This window comes from Macaca thibetana, chromosome 6 (genome assembly GCF_024542745.1).
Source record: "Macaca thibetana thibetana isolate TM-01 chromosome 6, ASM2454274v1, whole genome shotgun sequence".
NCBI classification, from domain to species: domain Eukaryota; kingdom Metazoa; phylum Chordata; class Mammalia; order Primates; family Cercopithecidae; genus Macaca; species Macaca thibetana.
In genome coordinates this window covers 124,413,349-124,434,325 of record NC_065583.1, presented here as the reverse complement: position 1 = coordinate 124,434,325, position 20,977 = coordinate 124,413,349, and the positions used below count along the sequence as shown (strand labels likewise).

Here is a 20,977-nt window from a genome sequence, read left to right as displayed (position 1 = left end):
TTTGAGAGGGATAAGAACAATAACTACCTGTTTTGTTTAATAGCCTAAAAGTGAAAACAAATGTCAAAAAAATGCAGTCTAAAAAGAAATAGAAGTCAAATTCTTTCATCCCAGGATGTCTGAAAAGGAGACACTCTATGGAGCATGAATGCAGAAAAGGAGTTATTCCTACTGGAAAAAAAAGAAATGAACTGTTGACACAGCCACTCAAGACCAGAGAAACAACCACTGAGAGTAAGTAGCCTCAATTTCATTGTCACCAGGAAGGCACACAGCAGAAAGCATGGGACAAATCTGGGCTAGAGCCCTTAGCGGACTCAGGCTTCCGGGAGCTGTGGTTCAACAGCCTTTGTGGGAATGGGGAGAACCAGAAGCCATCACCATCAAGTGGGAAAAAGGATGCCACAGCAACAACACAGCTGTCAAAAATCAGCTGGAGCTGAAGTTACACCCCGTTTGAAATCCACACTGTACTTGTTTTCCCGTGAAGGGCTTGAGACTTGCAGAGACACGTTAAACATGTGTAGGTGACCTTCCTTTTGAAAGGCAGAGGAGGGCCTCTTCGGTAACTCTTTCTACTCATTTGTTTTCCTATCAGTTCACCATTTCAACTAGAAAAGAGGCTGCAAGCTTCCTTAGCTAACTTCTAATTTGGACACAACACAAATACTACACACATAATTGAGTGAATGACCACATCTTCCTGGTTCTTCCATTGGGCAGGGTTAATATGCTTCTTTGGACTGAATAGGTGTGATCATGTTTGAGAAAAGTGTGTAAACTTAAGGCCGGATTTTGTTAGTCTCTGTCCCAGAAAATTGGTGGAGAACTCCTCGGCTCTTGTATAATTCAATGACTGGCTTTGCCACATCCTTGCTGTCTTAGCCTGGCAGCAACTGCTTCAGGTTTATCATCCTCCTACTGGACTAATGGTTCACCAGCGACGTCATCAATCCCATGTATATGAGGTGGATTGAAGTCCATGTTATATACCCTTCCGCCAGGAGGGTGAATCCAACAGCAGCTGAGACGATGTTTAAGTGTTTCAAATGGAATCTTCAAACTGATTACTAGATCCACGTCACAGATTCTTGTCCAGCGCTTCGGCTTGTCGTAATGTCCTAGGAAACCCATGGAGGAGCCAGTGCTGGCCACGCCTATTCTCTAACTCGGACATCATTAGGCGTGTGATCACATGGTCTGGAACCAAAAGACTTTTTTCTATATACTGTTTTGCCATCTCACCAACTTCGGTGTTGGCCTTGATGTTCTCCCGCAAGAAGTGCCCGCTGGAGAGATCCTGGAAGCCAAAGTTCTGGGCGATCCTCTGGCACACAGTGCCCGTGCCCGAGCCGGTGGGGGGTGCGGGGGCGCGAGGATGACCGCGCGCAAGAGTTTGGAAGCCACAGCCTTCGCGAGGAGCTTGGCGGCCAAACGTGCAGCCCAGACCGCGGCCCGGGAGGGAGCCCTGGAATTTTGTTTCTAGGTCCCCTACCTCTAGTACCCTCCGCTTGTGCTGTTTTTTTGTTTGTTTGTTTGTTTGAGACGGAGTTTTGCTTTTGTGGCCCAGGCCGGAGTGCAGTAGCGCGATCTCGGCTCACTGCAACCTGCGCCTCCCGGGTTCAAGCGATTCTCCTGCTTCAGCCTCCCGAGTAGCTGGGATTATAGGCATGCGCCACCACGCCCAGCTAATTTTTGTATTGTTAGTAGAGACTGGGTTTCACCATGTTGACCAGGCTGGTCTGGAAATCCTGACTTCAGGTGATCCGCCCGCCTCTGTCTCCCAAAATACTAGGATTACAGGTGTAAGCCACCGCGCCCGGCCCTAACAGTGCATTTTAAACAAGATCCCAAGTGATTCCTATGCACATTAACTCTAGAGAAGCACTCATCTAGAAATTTCCCAAATCTCCCTAATGAGAAGAATCACCTGGGAGGCTTGTTAAGTATGTAGATTATCCAGCATATTTCTTAGCAATTCTGATTCATTAAATCTAGCAATTTGAAAAATTACTCTGGGTTAGTCTCATACAGCAGATTCTTGAAGAACCTCATTCCATTATAATGTTGATGAGAAAAAAAAATTGACACCCAGCTGGGGCCACTGCCTGTGTGGAGTTTGCACGTTCTCCCCATATATGCCTGGGTTTTCTCTCGGCGGTCCAGTTTCCTCCCATATCCCAAAAATGTCCACATGAGGTGAAGGGGCATGTCTCTACATGGTCCCGGTCTGAGTGAGTTTGTGTATGAATGTGCCCTGTGATGGGATGCCATCCTGTCCAGGGCTGGTTCCTGCCTTACACCCTGAACTGACAAGACAGGCATTAACCCTGAACTGGAATAAATGGGCTGGAAAATCAAAATAAATAAATACAAATTATTATAAAATAAAAACTGATGAGTGTATGATAATCATACAAATATACAACAGTAGATGATCTGAAAACGCTCAGCAGACCCACTGTATTTGTGTGTGTGTGTGTGTGTGTGTGTTTTAACTGCATGTGGTAAGAGCCGTTGCTTACATTTTTCATTTTGCAAACATTTCTTCCTTAATTTAACCCAGCACTACTACAACCACCTTCACTCACTGATTCACCAAAAATTGGGTAGGCTGGGCCTAGTGGCTCAAAGTGTAATCCTGACACTTTGGGAGGCCAAGGCAGGCAGATCGCTTCAGCCCAGGAGTTTTAGACCAGCCTGGGCAACATGGCAAAACATGGTCTCTACAAAACAATACAAAAAATTAGCTAGGTGTGGTGGTGTGCACCTGTAGTCCCAGCTACTGGGGAGTCTGAGGTGAGAGGATCACCTGAGCCCAGAGAGGTCAAGGCTGTAGTGAGCCGTGATTGCACCATTGCACTTCAGCCTGGGGGACAGAGTGAGACCCCGTCTGAAAAACAACAAAAATTGGGTAAATCATTGTCTTGTTTTTATGAATCTTTCTTAAATGTATGCATAACTCACATTTATTTCATTGTTTAATATTAGAAGTATTTTGGTCTTTATTTAGAAGTTTAAAGGTATGGCCAAGTGCAGTGGCTCATTCCTGTAATCCCACACTTTGGGAGGCCGAGGCGGGTGGATCACCTGAGGTCAGGAGTTCGAGACCAGCCTGGCCAATACGGTGAAACCCCCATCTCTACTAAAAATACAAAAAAAATTAGCCAAGTGTGGTGGCGGGTGCCTGTAATCCTAGCTACTCAGGAGGCTGAGGCAAGAGAATCGCTGGAACCTGGGAGGCGGATGTTGCAGTGAGCCAAGATTGTGCCACTGCACTCCAGCCTGGGGACAAAGTGAGACTCCAAATAAAAAAAAAAAAAAAGAAGCACATGCATATTAGTCTTGTCCACATTCCAATTCTCAAACCTGTGACTGTTGTATGGGAAAACAGTCTTTGAAGATGTGATCAAGTGAAGGGTCCTGGGATAGGAAGATTATCCTGGATTATCTGGGCAGTCCCTAACTGCAATCACAAGTGTCATTATAAGTGGGAGGCAGAGGGAGATTTGACTCCAAACAGAAGAGCAGAAAACAGAGTGCCCTGCCAGCACATTAATTTCAGCCCAGTGAAACTGACTTAGGATTTCTGGACTCCAGAACTGTGAGAGAATAAATGTCTCGTTTCAAATCTGTAGTGTTTTGTTACAGAAACCTTAGGAATATGGATATGCATATGTTCTGCTTTACAAAATAATGCCAAACAATTTACAACCAAAATTGGCAAGTATTCACAATTAATGACATGTTAATGCTCTATATGAAATGATAGTTCAAGTGATGGTTCCAGAATTCCTATAGGGTGTAGGTGTAGGTTAGGAAACTTGTATTGAAGTTGTGTTTTCATAACACTTTAAAAAACTCTTGGGGGGAAAAGCATCAAAGTTCTTTATCAGAGAATGTGGGTGGAGAGAGTAGGTCAGCATTGGTTGGCACACAAGTCATTACTTTTCAGGCTTGCTAATTAAACAGCTGGGCATGGTGGCATATGCTAGTAATCCCAGACGCTCTGGAGGCTGAGGCAAGAGAATTGCTCGAACCCAGGAGGCGGAGGTTGCGGTGAGCCGAGATTGTGTCATTGCACCCCAGCATGGGCAACAGGAGTGAAACTCCATCTCAAAAAAAAAAAAAAAAGTTTCAAGGTGTTTTTATGACCAGAAATGATCAGAACTTGACTCTTGTTTGTATCAATTAACCTATGTGAAATTGGTGTTGTTATAAGCCGTTTTGCCTAAAGTCAGTTTCCAAGAACCTACTGATGACGTTAAGTGAGGACTTTGTATTTAGGGAACGCTACTCTCAAAAATAATCAGTCTATAGCTGACAGAGTCTTCCTGTGGCAGCCTCTTCCTCCTTTGCATACAAATTTGTATTTTTCTTACAGTGCTTGTCATACCTGATCTATATTACAGTCATGATATAGCAGACCCCAGTATTCTCCATGTAGGATAAAAAACTCAGAAAAATCAAGAATTATTTTTCAGTTATTTGTGTGCCCAAAAGAATGTAAAACAGGTCTTACCCTTAGTAGGGACTCAAACAATTCTTTGATTCAATTGATGATATTGATTAAAAATTAGCTGGGCGTGGTGGCATGCGCCTGTAGTCCCAGCTACTTGAGAGGCTGAGGCAGGATGATTAAAAGGATGTGTTGTTATTTAGTAGTCCAGACAGTTGGGAAATATGAAGCCTGGAAAGATTATGACTTATTTAAAGAAGGAAGAACAAGAAATAAATTATGAACTCTGTGCCAGAAACCCTGTTAAGCTTCTTACATCCATTCTCTTCGATGAATAATAGATTGGAGATGTTAATTAACTTGCTTGCTCAAGATGACCTAGCAGGCCGGACGCGGTGCCTCTCGCCTGTAATCCCAGCACTTTGGGAGGCCGAGACGGGCGGATCACGAGGTCAGGAAATCGAGACCATCCTGGCGAACACGGTGAAACCCCGTCTCTACTAAAAAACACACGCAAAAAAAACTAGCAGGGCGAGGTGGCGGGCGCCTGTAGTCCCAGCTACTTGGGAGGCTGAGGCAGGAGAATGGCGTAAACCTGGGAGGCGGAGCTTGCAGTAAGCTGAGATCCGGCCACTGCACTTCAGCCTGGGTGACAGAGCGAGACTCCGTCTCAAAAAAAAAAAAAAAAAAAAAAAAGATGACCTAGCAAAGTAGTTAGTGGAGCCAGGATTCAAAACCTGATCTATGTGGCCATATCATACCAGGGTACAAGAAATGGGTGGCAGAAACTACTGGGCAGAGAATGAATTGTGGAAGCAAGCGAAGCAGATATCAAGCATTTTTTTTTTTAAGAACAAACAAATAAAAGCATGCCATATGTCAGGTAACCAAGAGCTGGAGGCAGAAGAGTTTAGACCAGAAAGCTACAATCTAGGACAATTTCATGGAAGGAAATCTAATATGCAAAATATATATATATATATGAGTGTGGTTTTAGGGACCTCAAAAGACCTATCTCTTGGCTAAGAGAAATGTACACATCCTCCCTTATTTGCCTCAACAACCTTCACCCTCCAAAATGAGGTTTGCTGGTATAGATGGGTCAAATACAAGAGCATGCAGTGAGTCAGGCTTTCTTGAGTAGATAAATGTTTTACTCCAACAGGCTATTGAGGTGAAACAGGACCACAGGCTGCTTTTCCTGGTGGGGAGCCCCATCATCTGCTGATCTCTGCTTCACTAATTGGCTCCTTTCTGCCTTGTGTTTCCAAACAGTGGGTAAGGTAAAGACAGGGCAGTGCCCGGAGAATTCCCAGCCATCTCTCAGTGGTTTTCTTTTTCTCTTTACTGCTTTCTCTTCCATTTGGCTAGTGAAGTTATGCTATAGAGGCCATATTTGTGTTCCTCCAAAATTCAGCTGTTGAAACCCTAATCTGAATTGTGATGGTGTTAGGAGGTAAGACTTTTCTTTGGGAGGTGATTCGATCATAAGGATAGAGCCTTCATGAATGGGGTTAGTGTGCTTGTGAAAGACATCCCAGAGTCCCCTTGCTCCTTCTGCCATGAGAGGACTTAGCAAGAAGATGGTTATCTATGACCCAGAAAATGGGCTCTCACCAGACACCAAATCCACTGGCACCTTGATCTTGGACTTCCCAGTCTCCAGAACAGTGAGAAATAAATATCTGTTATTTACAAGCCACCCAGTTAATAACCTTTAGTTTTAGCAGCCCAAAGGGACTAAGAGAGGTAAGATGGAGTCCAGTGGCCCCTCCTAAGAAGAGGTGTTCTCATTCATTTAGCAAACAAAGTGGGAATCACTTGCAAAAGGTTTACTCCCAGACTTTAAGACTCTGCTGGTCTGGAAGTCTTAGTATCCAATAGAGGGATGCTTCCACCTAGAAACTTCTTCCGTTGAATTGAAACCTAAAACTGCTCGTTCTGCCATCAAAGCAACAAACATAGGAAGATGTCGCAGTTGACAGCCCTTGGTAGCTATAAAGGCAATGGAAACACAAAATGAGCTTACAGGAAGGAAATAATAAATGCCAGCTGTGTCGAGCTACGGAAATAAGAGCCACTGCCTTCATCTGTACTTAGTTGTTGTTAAAGTTATTATTGTTAGTGCATAAATGTCATGTTTTTCTTCCCCTTTCCCAGATATTGTATATAGGGTGTGTTTTACACATCCAATATACACAAGTGGTTAAACACAAGTGGTTACATTTTACGAGTCGTAGTGGCAGAATGATGAGAAGTAACAGCCGAGCCAGAGGAAAAATGATCAGCAGTTTATTTTGAACCTGAGATGCAGCTTTTAACCTTGGGATGCCATAGCAGGGCTTGCCTTTGGTTGTAACCCTGTTAGGGTAAACCAGAGTATGTTTGTTATGCATGTAATAGTTGGCTTATGTTAGAAGGGGACCGAGAGTTTTCTTTCATGACCAGGAAACGATAGACTGTTCTGCACAATCATAAAGCCTTTCACAGTACTTGCTAGTTCCACTGTTCCGTTACTGCTTATTTGGGGGAGGGGGTGGGAAGCACCCATAAGCTTGGAGAGGAAATGAATTTGGCTACCCTCATGGCCACAGATGATTGGACCAGTATACCCACTGGCGACTCTCCACAGCCGATGGTAACTGACCAATCAAAAAGATCCTCCCTGCTCAGAGAATTTGAAGTGAAGAGTTAAAAAACAGAAATAAAGACTACATAGACTATGGAAGAGGAGAGGAGAAAGTAGTTAGTACCTAGGCTGCCTCAAAACCCAAATGCTTTCCATTTCCAATCCATATGAATTCCTGCAATAAATCCCCCCCCCGTTTTTTTTTTTTTTTTGAGATGGAGTCTCACTCTGTCGCCCAGGCTGGAGTGCAGTGGCACAATCTCAGTTCACTGCAACCTCTGCCTCTCAGGTTCAAGCAATTCTCCCTACTTCAGCCTCCCAAGTAGCTGGGATTACAGGTGCCTACCACCGTGCCTGGCTAAATTTTGCATTTTTTAGTAGAGACGGGGTTTCACCCTGTTGGCCAGGCTTGTCTTCAAGTGATCCGCCTGCCTCCTCCTCCCGCAGTGCTGGGATTACAGGCCTGAGCCACCACGCCTGGCCAATCCCTTTGTATTTTCAAGCAATTGTGAATGAGTCTGTATACCTAGCTATGAAAGAGACCTAACATAATGCTGCTAAACACCTAGGTAATTTTTAAATGCGACATCTGATACATATGAAGAAACATTTGTAACATATGTACTTTGTAAAGCATAACAAAATAAACACAGAAGGAGCCACCACTCAACATAAAATCTGAAGCATCTCCAACTCTGTTGAAGTTACCTGGGTGCTCCTCTCTAATCCCACACCTCCAGCCTGCCCCATTTTCCACCAACCCAGGGGTGACCACTATTCTGAAATTTGTCTTTTTCATTGCCTTTCATTTAAAAGAAAATTGTGGTTTTGCTCCATTTTCATCCCTAGTCAATATTTGACATGTTTTGAGCTTTATAAAAACAGTATCATACCATATACACAGTAAGTGAGGATTTGCTTTTTCACTCATCATTGTTTCTAATGCTTATTCATGTTGTCTGTTGCTATAGATAAATCATTTTCATTGGTGGATAAATTTCTGGTTATGTGAATATACCACCCTTTACTTATCCATTCACCTATCAATAGGCATCTGGGTGGTTTCCAGGCTATTTTGCATTTTGAGAAATGTACCTATGTACCTATGTAAATTCTTGTACATGTTTCCTGGTACACTTAGGCAGAGGTATCTCCAGAGCACTTAATAGGAGTGGAATAGCTGATGTATTATGGTAGACTGATAATAGGCCCCCCAGATATGTCCACATTCCAATTCTCAGACCTGTGACTGTTATATGGGAAAAGAGTCGTTGAAGATGTGATCAAGTGAAGGGTCCTGGGATAGGAAGATTATCCTGGATTATCTGGGCAGTCCCTAATTGCAATCACAAGTGTCCTTACAAGTGGGAGGCAGAGGGAGATTTGACTCCAAACAGAAGAGCAGAAAAAAGTGCCCTGCCAGCACATTAATTTCAACCCAGTGAAACTGACTTTGGATTTCTGGAGAGAAATTAATGACACGTCAATGCTCTATATGAAATGATAGTTTGAGTGATGGTTCCAGAATTCCTGTATAGGGTGTAGGTATAGGTTAGGAAAATTGTATTGAAGCTGTGTTTTCATAACACTTTAAAGAACTCTTGGGGGAAAAACATCAAAGGTCTCTATCAGAGAATGTGGGTGGAGAAAGTAGGTCAGCATTGGTTGGCACACTCACAAGTCATTACTTTTCAGGCTTGCTAATTAAACAGCCAGGTTCTCTGCTTGGTTATATTATTCTCTTGTTGGAGACCTCAAAGAGTCATCTTATTGACCTTAATTCAGGGAGGAATAATCACTTCTCAGATGCATTAATGGATTTTTAGTATCATTGGCATGCCAAATACTTACTAGAACGATTTCCTTATTTACGAAGGTATTTTTGTTATTAAATCAAGAGCAGATAGGAGTACTGCCCTGGCCTCTGCACCTTGCAGAAACAGCACTTGTTTTCATGACAGAACCCCCAACGACAGGTGAACTGGGGTTGAACGGAAGACAAGCCCTTTGTGTCCTTCTCTCCTTGCATATCTGATTTATTCAATACAGTTCACAACTCTCAATCTTGCCACACTTCCTGCACTACAGGATCATTGCTGCTGCTACTGACAGTGGGAACTCATAAGAGATGAAAGCATGAGAGTTTTTAAAATGTTGCCTTTCCAACTAAAAATCAGGAGAAGAAAGGTATATCAGTGTTCTATTGCTGCTACAACGAATTACCCCACCAACTTGGTTTTTCAAAAACAATACAAAGTGTCTGGGTGTGCTGGCTCATACCCGAAATCCCAACACTCTAGGAGGCCAAGGTGGGAGTATCACTTGAGCCTAGGAGTTCAAGACTAGCCTGGACAACACAGGGAAACCCCATCTGTACAAACAATAATAAAACAAAAATAGCCAAGCACTGTGGCACGTACCTGTGGTTCCAGCTACTTGGGATACTGAGGCAGGAGAATTGTCTGAGCGCAGAAGGTTGAGGCTGCCATGATCTTGCCACTGTACTTCAGCCTGGGTGACAGAGTGAGATCCTGCCCTCCCTGCTGCCTAAAAAAATACAAATTCATTATCTTACAGTGCTGTAAATCAGACATCCCATATGTTTTTCACTGGGCTTAAATCAAGGCCTTGGCAGGATTGCGTTCCTTTTAGGAGGATCTAGGGGAGAATCTGTTTCTTTGCCTTCTCTGACTTCAAAGACTGCCCTCATTCCATGGCTCATTATTCTCTCTTCCATCTTCAAAGCCAGCAATGTGGCATTTCTCTAACTATTCTTCCATAGTCACATCTCCCTCCTACCACATTGGGAGAGGTTCTCCAATTTTAAGGACGCATGTGATTTTGAATAGGACTCACCCAGGTATCCCAGCATAATTTCCCCTTCTCAGGGCCCTTAATTTAATCACATCTGCAAAGTCCCTTTCCTTACAAAGTAACATATTCACAGGTTCTAGTAATTAGGACATTAGGACATGGATGTCTTTGGGGGACCATTATTCTGCTTACCACAGGTTTGTTTGAAGAGGGAAATGCAATGACAAATTTGATGCTTACTTAACTGCTGGTGTTATAGACGTATAAGCCATATAAATTTAAACATAATGTTTAGAAAGCCCATTAGAACACTGTAAAGCACAACATATAAATCAATTTTATATACAACTCTAATTACTAATGGAATTATACACTACGTACTCAATATCGATGGAATGTCTTTAATTTTTTTTTCTTTAAGACACAGGGTCTTGCTCTGTCGCCCAGGCTGGAGATGCAATGGTACAATCATAGCTCACCATAACCTCGAACTCCTGGGCTCAAGTGATCCTCCTGCCTCAGCCTCCCAAAGTGCTGAGATTAAGGTGTGAGCCACTAGGCTCAGCTGAAATGTCTAAATATCAATAGAATTATATAGTATGTACTTCTTTCGCTCAACATCACTTTTGTGAGATCCATTGATTTGTTGCATGTGGCTGTAAATTATTTATTCTCGTTGTTGTAGAGTTTTCTATATGAATATGCCACAATTTATTCATTATGAATGAGTAAAATAAATATGCCACAATTTATTCATTATGAATGAGTAAATTCATATTCATTATGAATATGCCACAATTTATTCATCTATTTTCGTTTTTTTGGTTTGTTTTGTTTTTTGAGACAGGGTCTTGCTCTGTCACCCAGGCTGCAGTACAGTGGGACTATGTCAGCTCACTACAACCTCTGCCTCATGATCCTCCCACCTCAGCCTCCCAAGCAGCCGTGACTACAGGTGCACATTAATGCAATTAGCTAATTTTTGTATTTTTTGTAGAGATGAGATTTCTCCATGTTTCCCAGGCTGGTCTCAAACTCCTGGACTCAAGCAATCCTCCCACCATGGCCTCCCAAAGTGCTAGGATTACAGGTGTGAGCCACTGTGCCCAGCCCCATTCTGTTTTTTATGGACACTTGGATAGTCTCCAAGTTTGGGGCAATTATGCATTGTACTGTTATACACATTGTTGTCCATGTCTTTTGATGAACATATGAACACATTTCTATTGCATTACATTTGGAAGTGGTATTTCTGGGTCATAAAGTGTGGATATGTTCAGCTTTACTGGATATTACCAAACAATTTTCTAAAGTGTTTGTACCACTCCTACCAGCAATGTATGAGGATTGCAGTTACTCTACATCGTCACTAGTACTTTTTCTCTATAGATATTCTGGTGGATATTTAGAGGGATTTAATTATGGCTCTGGTTTGCATTTCCCTAATAACTAATGAAGCTGAGCATCTTTTACTATATTAGCCACTAAGATAGCCTCTTTTATGCAATATCTGTTCAACTGTTTTGTGCATTTTTCTATTTAGTTGTTTGTCTTTTTCTTAGAGGATTTTTCTTTTTTAGAATAAAATACCTAGGAATACAACTTACAAGGGATGTGAAGGACCTCTTCAAGGAGAACTACAAACCACTGCTCAAGGAAATAAGAGAGGACACAAACAAAAGAAAAAACATTCCATGCTCATGAATAGGAAGAATCAATATCGTGAAAATGGCCATACTGCCAAAAGTAATTTATGGATTCAATGCTATCCCTATCAAGCTAACATTGACTTTCTCTACAGAATTTTAAAAAGCTACTTTAAATTTTATATGGAACCAAATAAGAGCTCATATAACCAAGATAATCCTAAGCAAAAAGAACAAAGCTGAAGGCATCACCCTACCTGACTTCAAACTATACTACAAGGCTACAGTAACCAAAACAGCATGGTACTGGTACCAAAACAGATATATACACCAATGGAACAGAATGGAGGCCTCAAAAGTAACGCCACACATCTACAACCATCTGATCTTTGATAAAGTTGACAAAAACAAGCAATGGGGAAAGGATTCCCTATTTAGTAAATGGTGTTGGGAAAACTGGCTAGCCATATGCAGAAAACTGAAACTGGGCCCCTTCCTTACACCTTATACAAAAATTAACTCAAGATGGATTAAAGACTTAAACATAAGACCTAAACCATAAAAACCCTAAAAGAAAACCTAGGCAATACCATTCAGGACATAGGTATGTGCATAGACTTTATGACTAAAATATGAAAAGCAATGGCAACAAAAGCCAAAATTTACAAATAGCATCTAATTAAACAAAAGAGCTTCTGCACAGCAAAATAAACTATCATCAGAGTGAACAGGCAACCTACAGAATGGGAGAAAATTTTTGCAATCTATCCATCTGACAAAGGGCTAATTTCCAGAATCTACAAGGAACTTAAACAAATTTACAACAAAAAAATAAACAACTCTATCAAAAAGTGGCCAAAGGATATGAACAGACACTTTTCAAAAGAAGACATTTATGCAGCCAACAAACATATGAAAAAAAAAAGCTCATCATTTGTCATTAGAGAAATGTAAATCAAAACCACAGTGAGATACCATCTCACCCCAGTTAGAATGGTGATCATTAAAAAGTCAGGGAACAACAGATGCTGGAGAGGATGTGGAGAAATAGGAACACTTTTACACTGTTGGTGGGAGTGTAAATTATTTCAACCATTGTGGAAGACAGTGTAGCAAAAAAGATCTAGAAGCAGAAATACCATTTGACCCAGCAATCCCATTACTGAGTATATACCCAAAGGATTATAAATCCTTCTACTAGAAAGACACATGCACATGTATGTTTATTGCAGCAGTATTCACAACAGCAAAGACTTGGAACTACCCCAAATGCCCATCAATGATAGACTGGATAAAGAAAATGTGGCACATATACACCATGGAATACTATGCAGCCACAAAGAAGGATGAGTTCATGTCCTTTGCAGGGACGTGGATGAAGCTGGAAACCATCATTCTCAGCAACTAACACAGGAACAGAAAACCAAACATTGCATGTTCTCACTCATAAGTGGGAGTTGAACAATGAGAACACATGGACACAGGGAGGGGAACGTCACACACCAGGACCTGTCAGGAGGCGGGGGGCTAAAGGAGGGATAGCATTAGAAGAAATATCTAATGTAGATGATGGGTTGATGGGTGCAGCAAACTACCACAGCACGTGTATACCTATGTAGCAAACCCAAACATTCTGCACATGCATCCCACAACTTAAAGTACAATTTAAAAAAAAAAAAAAAGAAGGGCAGGTGCAGTGGCTCACACCTGTGATCCCAGCACCTTGGGAGGCTGAGGTGGGCAGATCACAAGGTCAGGAGGCTGACCATTCTGGCCAAGAGGGTGAAACCCCATCTCTACTAAAAATAAAAAAATTAGCTGGGCGTGGCTGCACATGCCTGTAATCCCAGCTACTCGGAAGGCTGAGGCAGGAGAATCACTTGAACCCGGGAGGTGGAGGTTGCAGTGAGCCGAGATTGCGCCACTGCACTGCAGCCTGGTGACAGAGCTAGACTCTGTCTCAAAGAACAAAACAAAATAAAACAAAAACAAAAAACCAAAAAAAGAATACTCAGAGAAATTCCAAATCTTATTTATATCCTATTTATATATAGGATTTGGAACTATATATTTTTTTAAAAACTTCTATTTTCCAACGAGTTGTTGCTAGCATACAGGTATGCTACTGATTTTCTCTATTTAATATATATTAAATTTTCATTTTTCTGGCCTTTCTAAGTTTTCTAATTATAAAATTTATAGAAGTGGAAAGAAAAAACAATCACATTAAAAAGTGGGCAAAAGACATTTCCCAAAAGAAGACATACAAGTGGTCAATGAACATATGAAAAGAATGCTCAACATCAGTAATTATCAGAGAAAAGAAAATCAAAACCACAGTAAGATACCATCTCACACCAGTCAGAATGGCTATTATTAAAAAATCAGAAAACAACAGATGCCGGTGAGGCTGCAGAGAAAAGGGAACTCTTATATACCGTTGATGGAAGTGTAAATTAGTTTAGCCACTGTGGAAAGCAGTTTGGAGATTTCTTTTTTTTTTTTTTTTTGAGACGGAGTTTCACTCTTTGTTGCCCAGGCTGGAGTACAGTGGTGCGATCTCGGCTCACTGCAACCTCCGCCTCCTGGGTTCAAGTGATTCTCCTGTCTCAGCCTCCCGAGTAGCTGGGATTACAGGCACCCGCTACCACGCCTGGCTAATTTTTGCATTTTTAGTAGAGACAGGGTTTCACCATGTTGGTCAGGCTGGTCTTGAACTCCTAACCTCAGGTGATCCACCCGCCTCGGCCTCCCAAAGTGCTGAGATTACAAGCATGAGCCACCACGCCTGACCAGAGATTTCTTAAAGAACTTTAAATGAACTACCATTCAATCCAGCAATCTCATTACTGGGTATGTATCCAAAAGAAAACAAATCATTCTACCAAAAAGACATATACACTCGGCCAGGCACATTGGCTCACACCTGTAATCTCAGCACTTTGGGAGGCTGAGGCGGGTGAATCACCTAAGATTAGGAGTTTGAGACCAGCCTAGCCAATATGGTGAAGCCCCACCTCTACTAAAAGTACAAAATTAGCTGGGCGTGGTGGTGGGCGCCTGTAATCCCAGTTACTCGGGAGGCTGAGGTAGGGGAATCACTTGAAGCTGGGAGGTGGAGGTTGCAGTGAACCAAGATTGCACCATTGCACTCCAGCCTGGGCAACGAGAGCAAAACTCCATCTAAAAAAACCAAAAAACCAAAAAACCAAAAAACAAAAAACAAACAAAAAAGACGTATACTCTCATATGCTCATCACAGCACTATTCATGATAGCAAAGACAGGAATCAACCTAGTTGCCCTTCAGCAGTGGGTTGGATAAAGAAAATGTGGCACATATACACCATGGAATACTATGCAACCGTAAAAAGAATGAAATCATGTCCTTTGCAGGAACGTGGATGAAGCTGGAAGCCATTATTCTAAGTGAATTAATGCAGGAACAGAAAACCAATATGGTGAAACCCCATCTCTACTAAAAATACAAAAATTAGGTGGGCGTGGTGGCAGGCACCTGTAATCCCAGTTACTCAGGAGGCTGAGGTGAGATAATCGCTTGAACTGGGGAGGCGGAGGTTGCTGTGGCTGAGAACGCGCCATTGCGCTCCAGCCTGGACAACAAGAGCGAAACTCCATCTCAAAATAAATAAATAAATAAAAATAAAATAAAACAAAAACAACAAAAAGAGACTTACTCTATGATCTATTTTTTTTTCTTTTTTTTCTTTTTTTTTTTTTTGTGACGGAGTCTCCCCCTGCAACATGGGATATGATACTCCCAAGACGGGTGGGCAGCTGCAGCGAGATGCAGCTCCCAGTCAGCCATGAGACCAGGAGGATAAACAACCCAAACTCTACAGTGTACTGTGTGGATGCCCAAGTGCCTATTTTCCAGCCTCAGCAGAAGAGAGATAAATTGATGACCCTGCCACTGCAGCATCTTCATTATGCAGCAATTCATTTTAGTTCAATGCTTTAAACATTCTTCAGGCTCCATATGCTTTCAGCATGTATGTTAATGGTGAGTGCCCATGTATAACCATTCTGTTTTTTGAGCTCAGTATTCAATAAATTACATGAGATATTTAACACTTTATTAAAAAGTAGGCTTTGTGTTAGATGAGTTTGCCTACAGGCTCATGTAAGTGTTCTGAGCACGTTTAAGGTAGCCCAGGCTAAGCTATGATGTTCAGTGGGTTAAATGTATTAAATACATTTTCCACGTATGATATTTTCAATTTATGATTTATTGCAACATAAACCCATCATAAATCAAGGAGCATCTGTACTGAGGAAAAGATAGGGCTGAAGAAATGGGGCTCTGAGCCCTGATCTGGCTTGAAGCAAAGCAGATTTTTCCTTAGTGTTTTACATATTAGGTTTCTATATACAACTTTATTTGAATAAAGGGTTCCACTTTTTCATTTTTACAATCCCGAATTCTGGGCAATGCCTTACATAGAGCAAATTTATAAAAACTTCCATGGGCTGGGCGCAGTGGCTCACACCTGTAATCCTAGCACTTTGGGGGACCGAGGTGGGCGCATCACCTGAGGTCAGGAGTTCGAGACCAGCCTGACCAACATGGCGAAACCCCATCTCTACCAAAAATACAAAATTAGCTGGGCATGGTGACACACGCCTGTAATCCCAGCTACTTGGGAGGCTGAGGCAGGAGAATCACTTGAACCTGAGAGGCAGAGGTTGCAGTGAGCCAAGATTGTGCCATTGCACTCCAACCTGGGCCACAAAGCAAAACTCCATCTCAAAAACAAAAACAAAAACAAAACAAACAAAAAACAACCTCCCAAAATTGTAAGGTCTAATATGTTTGATGTTTCTAGGAAGCAGATTTTGTTGTTGTTGTTGTTGTTGTTGTTGTTTTTGAGACAGGGTTTCACTCTGTCATCCAGGCTGGAATGCAATGGCATAATCATGGCACACTGCAGCCTCAACCTCCTGGGCTTAAGCAATCCTCCTGCGTCAGCTTCCCAAATAGCTGGGACTACAGGCACGTGCCATCACACCAGGCTAATGTTTAAAAAATTATTTTTATTAACACAGGATTTTGCTATGTTACCCAGGCTTGTTTTGAACTCCTGGACTCAAGTGATCCTCCCGTCTCAGCCTCCTAAAGTGCTAGGATTACAGGCTGAGCCATTGCACCTAGACAGAAGCAGATTCTTCTTTTCTTTCCTTTTCTTTTCTTCTCTTTTCTTTTATTTTCTTTTTCTTTTCTTTCCTTTCCTTTTCTTTTCTGTGAGATGTAGTCTTACTCTGTTGCCCAGGCTGAGGTGCAGTGGCACGATCTCAACTCACTGCAACCTCTGCCTCTCATGCTGAAGTGATTCTCAAGCCTCAGCCTCCTGAGTAGCTGGGATTACAGATGCATGCCACCACACCCAGCTAATTTTTATTTTTTATTTTTTTGAGATGGAATTTCGCTCTTGTTGCCCAGGCTGGAGTGCAATGGCATGATCTTGGCTCACTGCAACCTCCGCCTCCTGGGTTCAAGTGATTCTCCTACCTCAGCCTCTGAGTAGCTGGGATTACAAGCATTAGCCACCATGCCCAGCCTATTTTTTGTATTTTTAGTAGAGACGGGGTTTCACCATATTGGCCAGGCTGGTCTGGAACTCCTGACCTCAAGTGATCCGCCCACCTCGGTCTCTCAAAATGCTGGGATTACAGGTTTAGGCCACTGTGCCTGGCCTAATTTTTGTATTTTTTATTTGAGACTGGGTTTCTCCTTGTTGACCAGGCTGGTTTCGAACTTCCAGTCTCAAGTGATCCGCCCGCCTGGGCCTCCCAAAGTGCTGGGATTACAGGCTGAGCCACCATGCCCAGGCCAGAAGTGGATCAAGGTGTGATTTAAGGCAGCTTGGAGACATGTTGAAACAGGCTCATTAGTCTGCATTTTAACTATAGGTTTTTTTGATGATGATGGTCTTACAGCTGTCATCAGACATGTCTCCAGGAACAATGTATGCATAAACAAAGGAATGAGAAACGATGTTAGCAAACATTGTGATCAGAAAACACTGTGGTTTCCCGATCTGCTAATGAACTATTTTAGTCAGAAACCTCCTGATGGTCTGATATGGCCGTTTTTTAAAAAATATTTTTCACTGAAATATACAGCTTCAGTGATTTGAATTTGCTATCAAGAAACAATTTTTCATCTTTGAAATATTGGTTTATTTTCTTGGTAAAATTATGGAATGTGACTCATCTACTTTTACCTTTTTTAATCTTTTTTCTATCTTTACAAATATTTTGCAATATTTAAAAATCACTTAGATATTTGTCTCCAGCAAGACACATTTTTAAGCCAAATTGAGTCTCATTCGGGATGTGTTTAAAGCCACTAGTGTTTAGTAGCCTTAACACAGCCACTAGTTTTACCAGCTAAAAACAGTGAGGGAAAAGTGTCTCATGTATACTGTTTGCAGGATTAGTAAAGTTCTAATGACTTGGCCGGGTGTGGTGGCTCACGCCTGTAATCCCAGCACTTTGGGAAGCTGAGGCTGGCAGATCACAAGGTCAGGAGATCGAGACCATCCTGGCTAACATGATGAAACCCGCCTCTATCACAAAGAAACTGTGATTATATATATATATATATATATATACACACACACACACACACATATATTATATATATATAATCCACTCATTGATTGATGGGCATTTGGGTTGATTCCACAATTTTGCAATTGCAAACTGCTGCTATAAATATGCATGTGTAAGTATCTTTTCCTTTTTCTTTTTTTCCAAGACAGAGTCTTGCTCTGTTGCCCAGAGCTGGAGTACAGTGGCACAATCTCAGCTCATTGCAACCTCTGCTTCCTGGATTCAAGGGATTCTCCTGCCTCAGCCTCTCGAGTAACTGGGATTACAGGTGCCCGCCACCACACCCAGCTAATTTTTGTATTTTTAGTAGAGACAGGGTTTCACCATATTGGCCAGGCTGGTCTCGAACTCCTGACCTCAGGTGATCTGCCCACCTCAGCCTCCCAAATTTCTGGGAGGTATGAATTACAGGTATGAATCACCACACCCGGCTGCAAGTATCTTTTTCATATAATGACTTCTTTTCCTCTGGGTAGATACCCAGTAGTGGGAATGCTGGATCAAATGGTAGTTCTATGGAGTCCATTTTAAACAGGCGATACATTTGGCAGGTTTCCAGAGCATTAGCATCTTGTGGCAATAGGTCCATCCAACCCTGTGACATCAGCTTATTTCTCAGAAGACCTCACAGCTTAGTGTTTCTCAGAAATGTTGGCCATCCAATGCAAAGATGTGGACATCAGGTCCTCACCTCAGAGATTCCTTTTCCGGTAAACTCTCTTGCGGGCAGATTTTAATACGCCAAGAAAACTTCTGCAATGGTCTTCTGTTGCCCTGGAATTTGAATTATTAGATCATAATCCATAAATGGTAACTACACTCAAGAGACTCCTGCTAGGAGGCTTGTTTTCTTGGCACCCACAACCCTTTGCTGATTTTCCACCTTTCTAACAAAGGAGGGATGAGAGGAAAGAACAAAGGGCCGCCAAGCCAAAATCCTAAATCAACAACAGAGGCCATGGCAGGCGGGATTTGCCGCAAAACCAGAAAGACAACCAGATATATGCCATTTGAGTTACCAAATAGCACTATCATTTTGCAAGGAGCTTGCTAATGGAAACTGTTTCATCGATGAAAAATCATCAAATGTCTTCAGTTCTTTGCTGGGTAAAACTCATGTTTTTTATTGGTATGCCCTAAGGCTTTGTGGCAAGGGTTGCAGAATACATAAATAAAGTCATTTCATGACATAAAATCTTTCCAAATGCCAAAATTAGGAAAGGAAAGAAAAGTTGATTCAAATGCCACAGAGACAAAAATGTGTTTTTCTGGGACAAAGGAAAATGAATGATTTAAGTTCATGGCAATTTTTAGTCTCATTTGTGCACACATATAAATAATCCTTTTTTAAAAGTTTTATTCAGCACTTGGGTACAAGTACATGTTGTACCCAGGAAGTTCAAATGATGATTATCATTATTAATACCCTTGTTTTCCTTGCTTGCTCATTGCCAAATAAAACAACTAATTAAACACAAACTGCTGTAGTAAAATGACCAGGAGTACAAGCGTCCTAGATAGAAAAGGCCTGGTCAGCATTTCTATTTCCTACAAGGAAGGCCTCTTCACTTGCAAAGATGGGCTCTCGGAGAAAGTTAACACATTATATCGCAGTGACAACTTTCCCATTTCACAGGCAAAAGAATGTCTCACATTTCCTTGACTATGATGGAAACAGGGACAAACACTCCTTAGGTGGTTACCTGCTCCGCAGGGAAAATAAAAAGAGACCCTGAGGGATGCTAAAAAATATTAATTTGCCATTAAAAGTAATTATAAAAAACGCAATTACTTTTGCACCAACCTAATACTATCTCAGAGACTGTGTTTTCTCTCTGGAAATACAGCCTCTATGCAGGGTCAGGTGTGGTTTTGTGTTGTTTTCTCTGGGGTTTTTTTGCACAGAGTCCTCCTATCTTTGTAGACAATTCTCAGTCAGTTTTGAGACAGGAGACTGGAGTGGGGATGCTTTAGTCCCAGAGGTATGCAGTTTTCAGCGAAAGTGGCCAAAGGAATGTCCCAACCAGACATTTCTACCAATGAGGCAAGCTAAGGGATTCTTACTAATTTTTTGGAATTTCACTGAGCTGTGGAAGGAAGAAATGAGTATGGTTTCCTTTTTTTTCTTTCTTTCTTTTTTTCTTAAACCTGAAACAGGAGCAGGATTGTAGCTGTCACAAGCTGACTAAATATTTTTTTGCAGCACCGAAGGCTTTAAAATCCTTGGAGCACTTGTGAGAACTAATGTTTATGTTGGGACCTTTACCTTAATTGAGGGGTGTGAGTGTGTGCGCGCGTGTGTGTGTGTGTACACGAGCTCCATGTGCACAGTGCCAACCATCTGCCCGGTGGCTCCACATCTGAGGAGGGTGGCAAGAGCGAATCATTCTCTCCATGGTCTGGAATAACTTAACCCTGCAGAGAAATAGGCTTCAGTTCAACAGTCAAAAAATGGAAGAATCAGAATGAGGTTTGCAGCAAGCCCAAGAATGCCCTTGACATTCAAACCACGCACCCTAGCCTCCCTGACTACCAGACCTGTAATTCTACTCTCTCTACCCTGTCTGTGCAAGTTCTGTGCAGTGTCGGAATTTAGACTGTAGGCTTCAAAACTCTGTGAGATTTTATTTCTTGGAGATAAGCCTAAGACCCAGTTGCAGAGGGTTGATTTCAATTCCTCCCTTAAGAGAGACCACTAAATTAAAAATATACTGAACAGAGGAGACTGTGTGACTTGAAAAGTTCATTTTTATCAGATTTATACCAGGGTAACTTAGCATTTATCCAGTAATTG

At 41.9% G+C, this 20,977-nt stretch overlaps 1 pseudogene; it reads right to left on the bottom strand.

Moving 5' to 3' along the window:
* Window positions 1–660: 660 nt before the first annotated feature.
* Window positions 661–20,977, bottom strand: part of LOC126956175 (adenylate kinase 4, mitochondrial-like) — a 45,880-nt pseudogene continuing 25,563 nt past the window's right edge.